The following is an 11,706-nucleotide window of genomic DNA, read 5'->3' on the forward strand; positions in this document are numbered from 1 at the left end:
TGATCTCAGACTTCTAGCCTCCAAAACTGTGGAACACTAAATTTCTGTTGTTTGAGCCACCCGGTCTGTGACCGTGTGTGATGGCAGCCCCACACTAAAGCAGAAAGGTTGCAGTTACAGGTAATAAGAAGGACCAGGGAGTGGCCATGAGTGTGAGGGGCTCAGAGGGCCAGGTTGTTGGAGAAGCAGTCATGAAATGCAGAGGCCGGGGACTGCGAGGACTATCTCTGCGTGTGTTGAGAGGTCTAAGCATCAGAGGGGGTGACAGTGAGGCAGGAGCCAAAACCTCAAGAAAGAAGGGGAAGTAACCCAGAGATTGATAGAGAAGAGTGGGGGGCATGGTGGGTGGAATAGTTAATCAGCATGAGATTCAAAGCTGAGGGAATTTCAGGAAGAAGAACCATCTGAAAGCAACCCGAAAAATAAGGAGGGCGCCTATAAACCCTCTGGCCTCCAGGCACAGGGCTAACGGAGAGAGCAGCGCCCCCTTGAGAGGCCCGCAAGGAGGGCGTGCTCAAGGAGAGCCAAGAGGTCAAAGGGGAACTGCGGAGCCCTATCCCTAGATAACCACGATGGTGTGATCAGTCACCTAGAGCCACACATCCTGGAATTCGAAGTCAAGTGGGCCTTAGGAAGCACCGCTACGAACAAAGCTAGTGAAAGTGATGGAATTCCAGTTGAGCTATTTCAAATCCTAAAAGATGATGCTGTGAAAGTGCTGCACTCAATATGCCAGCAAATCTGGAAAACTCAGCAGTGGCCACAGGACTGGAAAAGGTCAGTTTTCATTCCAATCCCAAAGAAAGGCAATGCCAAATAATGCTCAAACTACCACATAATTGCACTCATCTCACACACTAGCAAAGTAATGTTCAAAATTCTCCAAACCAGGCTTCAACAGTACATGAACCGCGAACTTCCAGATGTTCAAACTGATTTTAGAAAAGGCAGAGGAACCAGAGATCAAATTGCCAACATTCACTGGATCATCGAAAAAGCAAGAGAGTTCCAGAAAAACATCTATCTTTGATTTACTGACTATGCCAAAGCCTCTGACTGTGTTCAGTTCTGTTCACTTCAGTCACTCACTCATGTCCGTCTCCTTCAGACACCATGAATCGCAGCACACCAGGCCTCCCTGTCCATCACCAAACCCATGTCCATCAAGTTGGTGATGCCATCCAGCCATCTCATCCTCTGTCGTGCCCTTTTCCTCCTGCCCCTAATCCTTCCCAGCATTAGGGTCTTTTCCAATTAGTCAACTCTTCGCATGAAGTGGCCAAAGTATTGGAGTTTCAGCTTCAACATCAGTCCTTCCAATGAACACCCAGGACTGATCTCCTTTAGGATGGACTGGTTGGATCTTCTTGCAGTCCAAGGGACTCTCAAGAGTCTTCTCCAACACCACAGTTCAAAAGCATCAATTCTTCAGTGCTCAACTTTCTTTACCATCCAACTTTCACATCCATACATGACTACTGGAAAAAGCATAACCTTGACTAGTGTGGATCACAACAAACTGGAAAATTCTTCAAGAGATAGAAATACCAAACCACTTGACCTGTCTCCTGAGAAATCTGTATGCAGGTCAGGAAGCATCTGTATGCAGGTCCAGTTAGAACTGAACATGGAACAACAGACTGGTTCCAAATTGGGAAAGGAGTACGTCAAGCCTGTATATTGTCACCCTGCTTATTTAACTTATATGCAGAGTACATCATGCAAAATGCTAGACTGGATGAAGCAAGAGCTGGAATCAAGATTGCCTGGAGAAATATCAATAACCTCAGATACGCAGATGACACCACCCTTATGGCAGAAAGTGAAGAAGAACTAAAGAGCCTCTTGATGAAAGTGAAAGAGGAGAGTGAAAATGTTGGCTTCAAACTCAATATTCAGAAAACTAAGAATATCTGGTCCCATCACTTCATGGCAAATAGATGGGGAAACAATGGAAACAGTGAGAGACTTTATTTCGAGGGGCTCCAAAATCACTGCAGATGGTGACTGCAGCCAAGAAATTAAAAGACATTTGCTCCTTGGAAGAAAAGCTATGACCAACCTAGACAGCATATTCAAAAGCAGAGACATTACTTTACCAACAAAGGTCCATCTAGTCAAGGTTATGGTTTTTCCAGTAGTCGTGTATGGATGAATGTGAGTTGGACATCTCTCTGAAGAATTGATGCTTTTGAACTGTGGTGTTGGAGAAGACTCTTGAGAGTCCCTTGGACTGCACAAGATCCAACCAGTCAATCCTAAAGGAAATCAGTCCTGAATATTCATTGGAAGGATTGATGATGAAGCTGAAACGCAAATACTTTGGCAACCTGATGCAAAGAACTGACTCATTGGAAAAGACCCTGATGCTGGGAAAGATTGAAGGTAGGAGGAAAAGGGGATGACAGAGGATGAGATGGTTGGATAGCATCACCAACGTGATGGACACGAGTTTGATTATGCTCCGGGAGTTGGTGATGGACAGGGAAGACTGGTGTGCTGCAGTCCACGGGGTCGCAAAGAGTCAGACACACCTGAGCGACTGAAATGAACTGAACTGAACTGATCCCTAGGTCACAGGGAGAGGCCTTGAACTGAGGCCAGAGAAGTGGAGTCCAGAGTCAAAGTCATCTCCAGAACTGACTGCGCCCCATTGTAACCTTGCCAAAAGACCCTTGACCCTTACTAACCAGCCAAAAGACCCTTGATCCTTACTGACCAGCTTCCTGTCCCCAAACTAGGTGAAAATGCCCACCCTGTTACTCACCCTATAGCACCCTAACCAACCACCTAATGCCACGCTTCCAGCAGGAATTTTCTTTGTCTTGAGTCTGTACAAATTGGCTACTAACCCACGAAAAGCACCGTCGGCTTTCCCCGGCCCACTGTCTTTGCAGCGCCTTCATTGTCTCTGCTCCTTGCTCTTTATACACTCGCTCCCTTCTCAAATGCTCTGTGTCTGGAAATTCTTTTCCAACCTGCCCTCAGACTGCCGCTCCCGGAATGTTTACAGGGGCTGGATCCAGGGACATCCCTTGTGGTCCAGTGGTTATGACTCTGCCTTTCTACTGCAGGGGATGTGGGTTCGATCCCTGGTCAGGAAACTAAGACCCCACATGCTGCAGGGTGTGGCCAAAAATTTAAAAAGAAAAAAAAAGGTTATGTCCATGGGGAGTTTGCTGATGAAGAGCCATGAGCTCCAGAAGATCCAGTGGAAGGGTTTCAGGAGACAGGAGCAAAGCAGGGCATGTGCAGGGATGTGAGGATCAGAATGAGAGCCAAAGGGTCATCTCATGTCAGGGGGAGTGACTGTAGAATATGGTGGCTGTGTTTATCAAATTACCACAGAGGGACCCTTTTGTCACTGCAACCTTTTATATATTTTGAATTTCATATCCTGTGAATGGAGAAAGTAGTGACAATGTGGAATGGTCATTGCAGACAGAAGAGAGGAGTGAGGCTAAAGACAAGTCAAGGATTTTTCAAAGGAGACTGGAGCCCAGTGGAGGCTGAGAATCAGAAAAATCCAGTGGCAAAATTGGGATTTTTGTGTTTTCTGTTTCTTCTCTTAGCAGAGTGCAGACACCTGGTTCTAGGATGAAAAAGGAAGATTGTGAGCTTAGTGCAAGGATGGGCTTTGTTGAGGTGGCTGGTCAGGTCATCCGCTACAGGCTCCAGCTTGAGCAATAATAACATATAAGAGCAAACACCTCCACAGCATTTACAACGTGCCAGGCACCGTTCGAAGTGCTCACACATCTTCACCGCAACATTTTAAGGTAGGGATTTTTCCCCCCATTTTAAAGAGAGAGTGAGTCTCGGAGAGCTTAAGTGAGTTGTCCAAAGTCAAAGCTTGTCTAAGGAAGACCTGTGATTCAAACCCAGGAGTCCACACAAACACAAAGAGGTTGATGCCAGGCAAGCACTGAAAGAGCAAAGTGGACTAAAAGTTAAGGGAGGAGCTAAGGGGCAGGGCTGGAGTTTCAGTGCATCCAGAGCGGGAGCTGGGATGATGTGAGCGATGGTCTGAGACTGGAAGACTGGATTTCTGTACGGACTTTTGTCCTCTGGGGCTGGCTGCGATGAGCCAGAGGTGAAAGCCCTGGGAGGGTAAAGATCCACGAACCGGGCAGCGGGTGGTTCGGGGAGTGGGTGGTGGAGAACCACTCACAGGAGCACAATTGGAGACAGGTCTCTAATGAGTGCGGCGGATAATTCCTGCCGGAGAGTGAGCCTGCAGAGCAGTCTGGGCCGAGGGCAGCTGCGGCCTAAGGGGGCAGAAGCCACCAGGAGATCGGGTTTCTGTCATTGACTCGTGGAAAAGCTAGCAGGATAGCACTGGGGGCCTTCTCTAAGGCAGAAGCACTCCAGGGAGTTCTTTAAGAGCCTCATGTTTAGGTTGGCCTCATATGTTCTTTGTGTGAGAGTCTTCAACTTCAAAAAAATCCTTTCCTACCCAACAGTTGGAAAATACATGGCCACCAGGTGGCGCCCAGGCGGCAGCGCCCATCTGAGAGGTTTGCGGGCCTGAAGGGCCACCGTGTGGCGAGAAGAGGAGATGCAGGGCGCCTCCCTTCATCGATGACCGTACACAAGGAAGCTGGTATCTCCTCGCACCTACTGCATGCGTTGCACAAAGTACGGAGAACAGGAATACGTGGACTTGGATGGACATAAACTGTCAGAGTCTGTTTGCCCTGAACCACACTCCCCCGCCCCGGCCAAGTCCGCCCCCACCTGGGACTCGTGGTAGGCGTTTTCCCCACAGCCAGTCCCAAGGCAGGCAGCATTGGCCAAGGAACAGAAGGGACTCTGGGCTTCATTTGCCTCTCTCTTCTTGCCCCTTCTGAAGTCAGGACACTCAGCTGGGGCCCTTCCTCCCCACGCCATGCCTCCCCTTTCACTCTATTTCCGCATCCACCCGCACTGTCGTTCACTCAAGGACATTCACTGGACCCTTAGTAGGTATGAAGCAATGAGCTAGACCAGCGACCCAGGGATGAACACGGCAAGCCCCAACCTTCAGGACTCAGTTCTGGTGGGCGATGCCAGTGATGCCAGTCACCAGGTGACGGATCATAGGGGGACGTGGAGAGTGCTATGATGGAGGGTCCCCAGACGCTTTGAGGCCCCAGAAGGGGCTAAAACCCAGTCCTGGGGGTTCAGAGAAGGCTTCCTAGATGAGGTAAGAAAACTAAGGCCTACAGGGTGGGTGTGATGAATCAGGCAGAATGGATGGGGATGAAAGTTCTAAGCAGAAAAATAAAAATACCAAGGCCTGTCAGTGAAGGATCAAATGGAACATTCTAGCGTAAGTTTAAGTTTACTATGCCTAGAGGACTAAAAGATGAGAGGACAGAGGTAAGCAGGAAGCTCGAATGGATGATGCAAAGTTTGGACTTTATCCTCACAGCAAAAATGAGTCATTGAAAAGTTCAGTGTTCACCATCGGAAGGATTCATCTAGAAATAGTGTGCAGAGTGCATGGGAGAGAACCAAGACTGGGAACTAGGAGGCCGGTAAGGAGGCTGGAGCAATACTCCAGGCGAGATTCAGTAGGGCCTGAACCTAGGCCGCAGGGGTTCGGTTAGAGGGCAGATTAAAAAGATTTCCACAACCTCCTTAAGGTTGCCGGACTTCCGCTGGGGTCACTCAACCTTCATAAAATATTGCCTTTGAGATCCACCTGAGTTGTATGTATCTATGGTTTTTCCTTTTCTTATTTTTTAAATTATGGAAATATGATAACATATTTTTATATTTTATCATATAAAATAATATGATAACATTATTTTACAGGAAATATTACTTTATCTTATCTCCTCATTTGCAGGAGACTTGGAAAATATAGAACAAAGTTACATATAGTTCCACTACATATTACAATTGTTTAAGTAGATAAATTAAGATTTTTAGTTGGAGTATCAAACTCTCAAAAATTAATAAGATGAATATGAAAAATGAAAGTGTTAGTTGCTCGGTTGTGTCAGACTCTTTGCAACCTCATGTAGCCTGCCAGACTTCTCTGTCCATGGAATTCTCCAGGCAAGAATACTGGAGTGGGTTGCCATTTCCTTCTCCAGGGGATGGTCCCAATCCAGGAATTGAATCCAGGTCTCCTGCATTGCAGGAAGATTCTTTACCATCTGAGCCACCAGGGAAGCCCCTATATAATGAATATACAGAGAAGTAGAAGAATATAGTAGACCTGAATGGCTTTTACTTTTCATTGCAGAGTAATATTCCATTGCATGGGTTTACCACTGTTAGTTTGTACAATACATTGCCCTGTTGAAGGGTGTTTGGATTATTTCCAGTTTTTGCTAATTAATAAATAAAGCTTTTCTGAACATTTGTGTATGGAGAGTGGGGAGGATAATTTGTTTTTGGCCACACCATATGGCTTGTGTGATCTCAATTCCCTGAGCAGGAAATGAACCCATGCCCACTGCAGTGGACGCTCAGCTTCCTAACCACTGGATGACAAGCAAAGTCCCTGTGTACAGATTTTTGTGTGAATACAGATTTTAATTTCTCTAGGATTAATACACAGTAGTGTAATTGCTTTAATATATGTTTTAAAAGCCTCTTGATGAAAGTGAAAGAGGAGAGTGAAAAAGTTGGCTTAAAGCTCAACATTCAGAAAACGAAGACCATGGCATCCCGTCCCATCACTTCATGGGAAATAGATGGGGAAACAGTGGAAACAGTGTCAGACTTTATTTTGGGGGGCTCCAAAATCACTGCAGATGGTGACTGCAGCCATGAAATTAAAAGATGCTTACTCCTTGGAAGAAAAGTTTTGAGCAACCTAGATAGCATATTCAAAAGCAGAGACATTACTTTGCCGACTAAGGTCCATCTAGTCAAGTCTATGTTTTTTCCAGTGGTCATGTATGGATGTGAGAGTTGGACTGTGAAGAAGGCTGAATGCCGAAGAATTGATGCTTTTGAGCTGTGGTGTTGGAGAAGACTCTTGAGAGTCCCTTGGACTGCAAGGAGATCCAGCCAGTCCATTCTGAAGGAGATCAACCCTGGGATTTCTTTGGAAGGAATGATGCTAAAGCTGAAACTCCAGTACTTTGGCCACCTCATGTGAAGAGTTGACTCACTGGAAAAGACTCTGACGCTGGGAGGGATTGGGGGCAGGAGGAGAAGGGGATGACAGAGGATGAGGTGGCTGGATGGCATCCCTGACTCGATGGACGTGAATCTGAGTGAACTCCGGGAGTTGGTGATGGACAGGGAGGCCTGGCGTGCTGCGATTCATGGGGTCACAAAGAGTTGGACACGCCTGAGCAACTGAACTGAACTGAACTGAATGTTATAAGAGACAGTCAGTTATGTTCTAGAGGTTGTACTGTTGTATCTCATCACTGGTAATGACATCTTGGTTGACTCACCCAAGTCTGCAGAGCTACAAGTGGACAGTAGGGCCACCCAGATACCTGACAGCCACCCAAGGTGTTTCCTCCTCCCCTCTCTACATCTGTTCAGTCACTAAGTCCTGAACATTTCACCTCCTGAATATTTTATCTCATTGTCTATCTTCCTGTCCTTATAATTACTGCTCTTTTTCAAACCATCTTTTCTCTTGCCTGGACCATTTATCTCCAACTTTCTATTATAGAAATTTTCAACAATACAAAAAAGTAGAGAGACTAGAACAATGAGTGTGTCTATTGCCCAGCTGTGTGTGTGTGTGTGTGTGTGTGTGCACGTGCGTGCACGAGTGTTCAGTTGTGTTAGACTCTTTGGGACCCCATGGATGGTAGTCTGCCAGGCTCCTCTGCCTATGGAATTTTCCAGGCGAGAATATTGGAGTGGGTTGCCATTTCCTCCTCCAGAATCTTCCTGACCCAGGGATCAAACCCACATCTCCTGCATCTTCCGTATTGGCAGGTGGATTCTTTACCACTGAGCGGTCACGGAAGCCCAGATACAACCAACATAAACTCATGACCATTCACTTCACCTATGCCCTCCTCTCCCTGCTGCCACCCAACTGCATTATTTTGAAGTGAATCTCAGGCAGTATATTAATACATCTATAGGTACTTCTGTATGCATCTCTAAAAGATAGCTTTAAAAATCATCACAATTACATGATTAGCATTATGCATTAGCAATATTTCTTTAAATCATCAACTATCTAGTCCAGGTTGGTGTAAGGTATCTATTGCTGTGTAACTAAAGTGTTTTAAAGCAACAATAAACATTTATTGTCACTCGGTTGCTGTGGGTCAGGAATTCAGGAGCAGCTGAGCTAGTTCTGGGTCTGTGTCTCCTGAAATTGCTATCACTTGAAAGTTTGACAGGTCCTGCAGGATCTGCTTTCCAGGTGGCTGGCAAGTCAGAGCTGGCTGTTGACTGGAGACTCAGGTCCTCTCCTGCTGCCACCTGGCAGCTTGAACCGCCTCAGAACCCGTGCCTGGCTTCCCTCAGAGCTAGTGAACCAGGGAGCCCAGGAGGAAGCTGCAGTGCCTTTCACGACCAAGCTTCATAAATCGCACACACTTCTGTGGTGTTCCTCCCGCCATCTGTGCCAGCCTGCTTCAGTGTATACAGGGTGTGAATGCCAGGCCAGGACTTTTTTAGGGGGAGGCAGGCATCCTGGAGAATGGTTACTGCAGGTTGAAGTTGCCCCACGTGTCTCTCATTTACAATTGGTTTATTTGAAAGTGAAAGAAAGTGAAATCACTCAGTCGTGTCCAACTCTTTGCGACCCCATGGACTGCAGCCTACCAGGCTCCTTCGTCTATGGGATTCTCCAGGCAAGAATACTGGAGTGGGTTGCCATTTCCTTCTCCAGGGGATCTTCCCGACTCAGGGATCAAACCCAGGTCTCCCACATTGCAGGCAGGATCTAATTCAGTTTTACATCACTGCATTTTCTTGATAGGGCTCAAACTTTTTCTTTAATTGGAGGATAATGATAACATTGTGATGGTTTTTGTTATACATCAGCGTGAATCAGCCATAGGTGTACCTGTGACCCCTCCCCCCACCTCTCTCCCCACCCCATCCCTGACTCATAACTCTTAACCTCTAGCTTTCTTTCCCTCCTTTTATTTTGTTCTTGCTTCATCTTTTTGTTGTTTAAAGACACCAGGTTGTTTGTCCTTAGAGTTTTACTAGATTTTGCTGCCCACCTCCCCATGATGTCATTTACATAGTCCTCTGACACTTGTCTTTCCTATAAACTGGTATGTAGATCTAGAACCTAATATGCCTGAGATTCAACTTTATTTTTTGCAATTACACTTTATTGGTCGTGTTGCTTACTTTCATCAGGAAGCATGTCAGGTTGTCTCTTAATATGATGTTGGTAGCTATTGATTAGCATCACTCGGATTCATTATTTCATCAGAGGTTTACAAAACAGTCATTCTAATCCTCTGGGGCTTCCCTGGTAGCTCAGTGGGTAAAGAATGTGCCTGCAGTGTAGGAGACCTGAGTTCAGTCGTTTGGTGGGGAAGATCCCCTGGAGAAGGAAATGGCAACCCACTCCAGTACTCTTGCCTGGGAAAGCCCATGGACAAAGGAGCTTGGTGGGCTACAGTCCATGCGGTCGCAAGAGCTGGACACGACTTTGAGGCCAAACCACCAATCCTCTAATTTCTTCATCTATTAGCTGGAATACTTCTATAGAGAGAAACTTGAACTTATTTTTGATTACCCTTAAGTACAGTTTATACAGAAAAGAAAGGATAGAGGAGACTGATGGGCTACAGGCCATGGGACTGCAGAGTCGGACACGACTAAGCACTTAGCAGCAGCAGCTAGCACCCACAAAAAGTGACAAATATTTTAAAAATATCATCATGAACTTATGAGTTTAACAATTTTGATTTCAACTCTTTGCTCTTATAATTCTTATTGATGCTCAAATTATCCCATCTTTGGCCAGAAGCCTCTTTAGCCCGAGTCCTTCTGAATGATACTGCAGTAGTCATTTTTGATAGTTCCTTTGCTTTCTGGCATAACATTATGTTCCAGGTTGATTTTGTACATTTCCTGGCCAACCTCTAAGCACCATCTTTCCAAGGAGCTCTGCTTCCTTTTACTGACACGAGAGAGACCACATCTGGGTGTTAGTGTAATAATTACCTTTCAACTAGCCCCTTCCCCATTCTACTCTGTAGCCACCTGAAATGTGAGGATAAAAATCCAACCACTCCCTCCCTCAAAGCTCTTCAGTGCTCTCAGCTGCCCTCAGGACAAGGCCAGATCCTTAGCACCCAAAGGCAGGCCCTAAGTTAGTTCCCTTCCTCCTCCTCATGTCCTCCTGGTCCTCTCAAAATTTACAACCCAGCCATTGCAGCTTCCAGTGCACCCCATGCTGAATCACACTCCTGTGCATTTTCTGATACTAATCTCTTGACCTGAAAAGCCCCATTCCCAGCACTGCCCATCTTAACCTCTGACTCGATCTTTGAGATCTCACCTCTGCTCACATATCATCTCCTACACACTTTTTCCTGAATCAGGGCACAGGGCTCTCTCTCTCGTCCCATGGCCCTGCATTTCCACATAGGAACTTCATGCCTGCATGTGGCTTCCTGTGCCGCTCCACTGTGACTGAATAGCAGTAAGTGCCTTATCCATCTTTACCCCCAGCATGGAGCCTGTTACCTGGTGCCCAGTGGATGCCCCGTCTGATTCCCTGCCTGGTCAGGAGACTGTCTCCTCTCCCAACAGACATCTTTCCACTTCTGACGTCCACCAAGACTTCCCCACTCTAATTCAGCCTGCAGGCCTGTTAGGCCTGGAATGAGTAGCTATGTCACCTCTTAAACTTTTAACTTGTTGACTGGTGGGCAGGTTGGGAGACTAAAACGGAGCTCACCCCCCTGCTCTGGTTACAAATATTGGGGGTGGAGGGGGAACTAGTCCCTGAAGCCCCTCCCACTTCCTGCTCAACTTCAGCTGGAGCCTCTGGCAGGAGCCAGACTAACAGGAAGCCGCTGAGCAGAGGGCAAGCGAGCCAAAATGGAGCAACTGGAATGCAAATTTTGGCTTTTAATGGCTTACATAAACACTATGAAGACAAGGATTTTTATATTCCCACTGATTTCTAGCACCAAGAACAGAGCCTGGCCCAGTGGGTGACCATGAATACCTGCATGAGTGGGTTGTGATGGTTTTTCCATTACATACTGTGCTGTGCTTAGTTGCATCTTCACTCTGGAATGCCATGGACTGCGGTCTGCCACGCTCCTGTCCATGGGGATTCTCCAGGCAAGAATACTGGAGTGGGTTGCCATGCCCTCCTCCAGGGATGCTTCCCAACCCAGGAATTGACTCCAGGTCTCCCGCATTGCAGGTGGATTCTTCACCACCTTAGCCACCAGGGAAGCCCTCTTTCCATTATGCATCCTCAAACTTCAAAGCTTGGCTGTATACTGGAACCAGCTATACACGCTGCTGCCATGAGCTCCCTGCAATAAAGGCCGGGTGGAAGAGGACCGGAAAAAGGCGTGGGCTGTGTATGGAACACAGAATATTCCCAACATCTGTGGCAAGCTGGGTCTACAAGAATGGGAGGCCTAAGTGGGGTCTCTTTGTTTCTATTGATACCTAGAGCAGAAACTTAATCCTGTCCCACTCCCAGCCCCAAGAACAGGAAGTCAACAGCACCTCAAACTCAGCTGTAGCACTGAATTCCACACACACACACCAGAAAAGGTTAAGGAATTTTATTTT

Source organism: Capricornis sumatraensis, chromosome 4, assembly GCF_032405125.1.
Source record: "Capricornis sumatraensis isolate serow.1 chromosome 4, serow.2, whole genome shotgun sequence".
In the NCBI taxonomy this organism is placed as follows: Eukaryota; Metazoa; Chordata; class Mammalia; order Artiodactyla; family Bovidae; genus Capricornis; species Capricornis sumatraensis.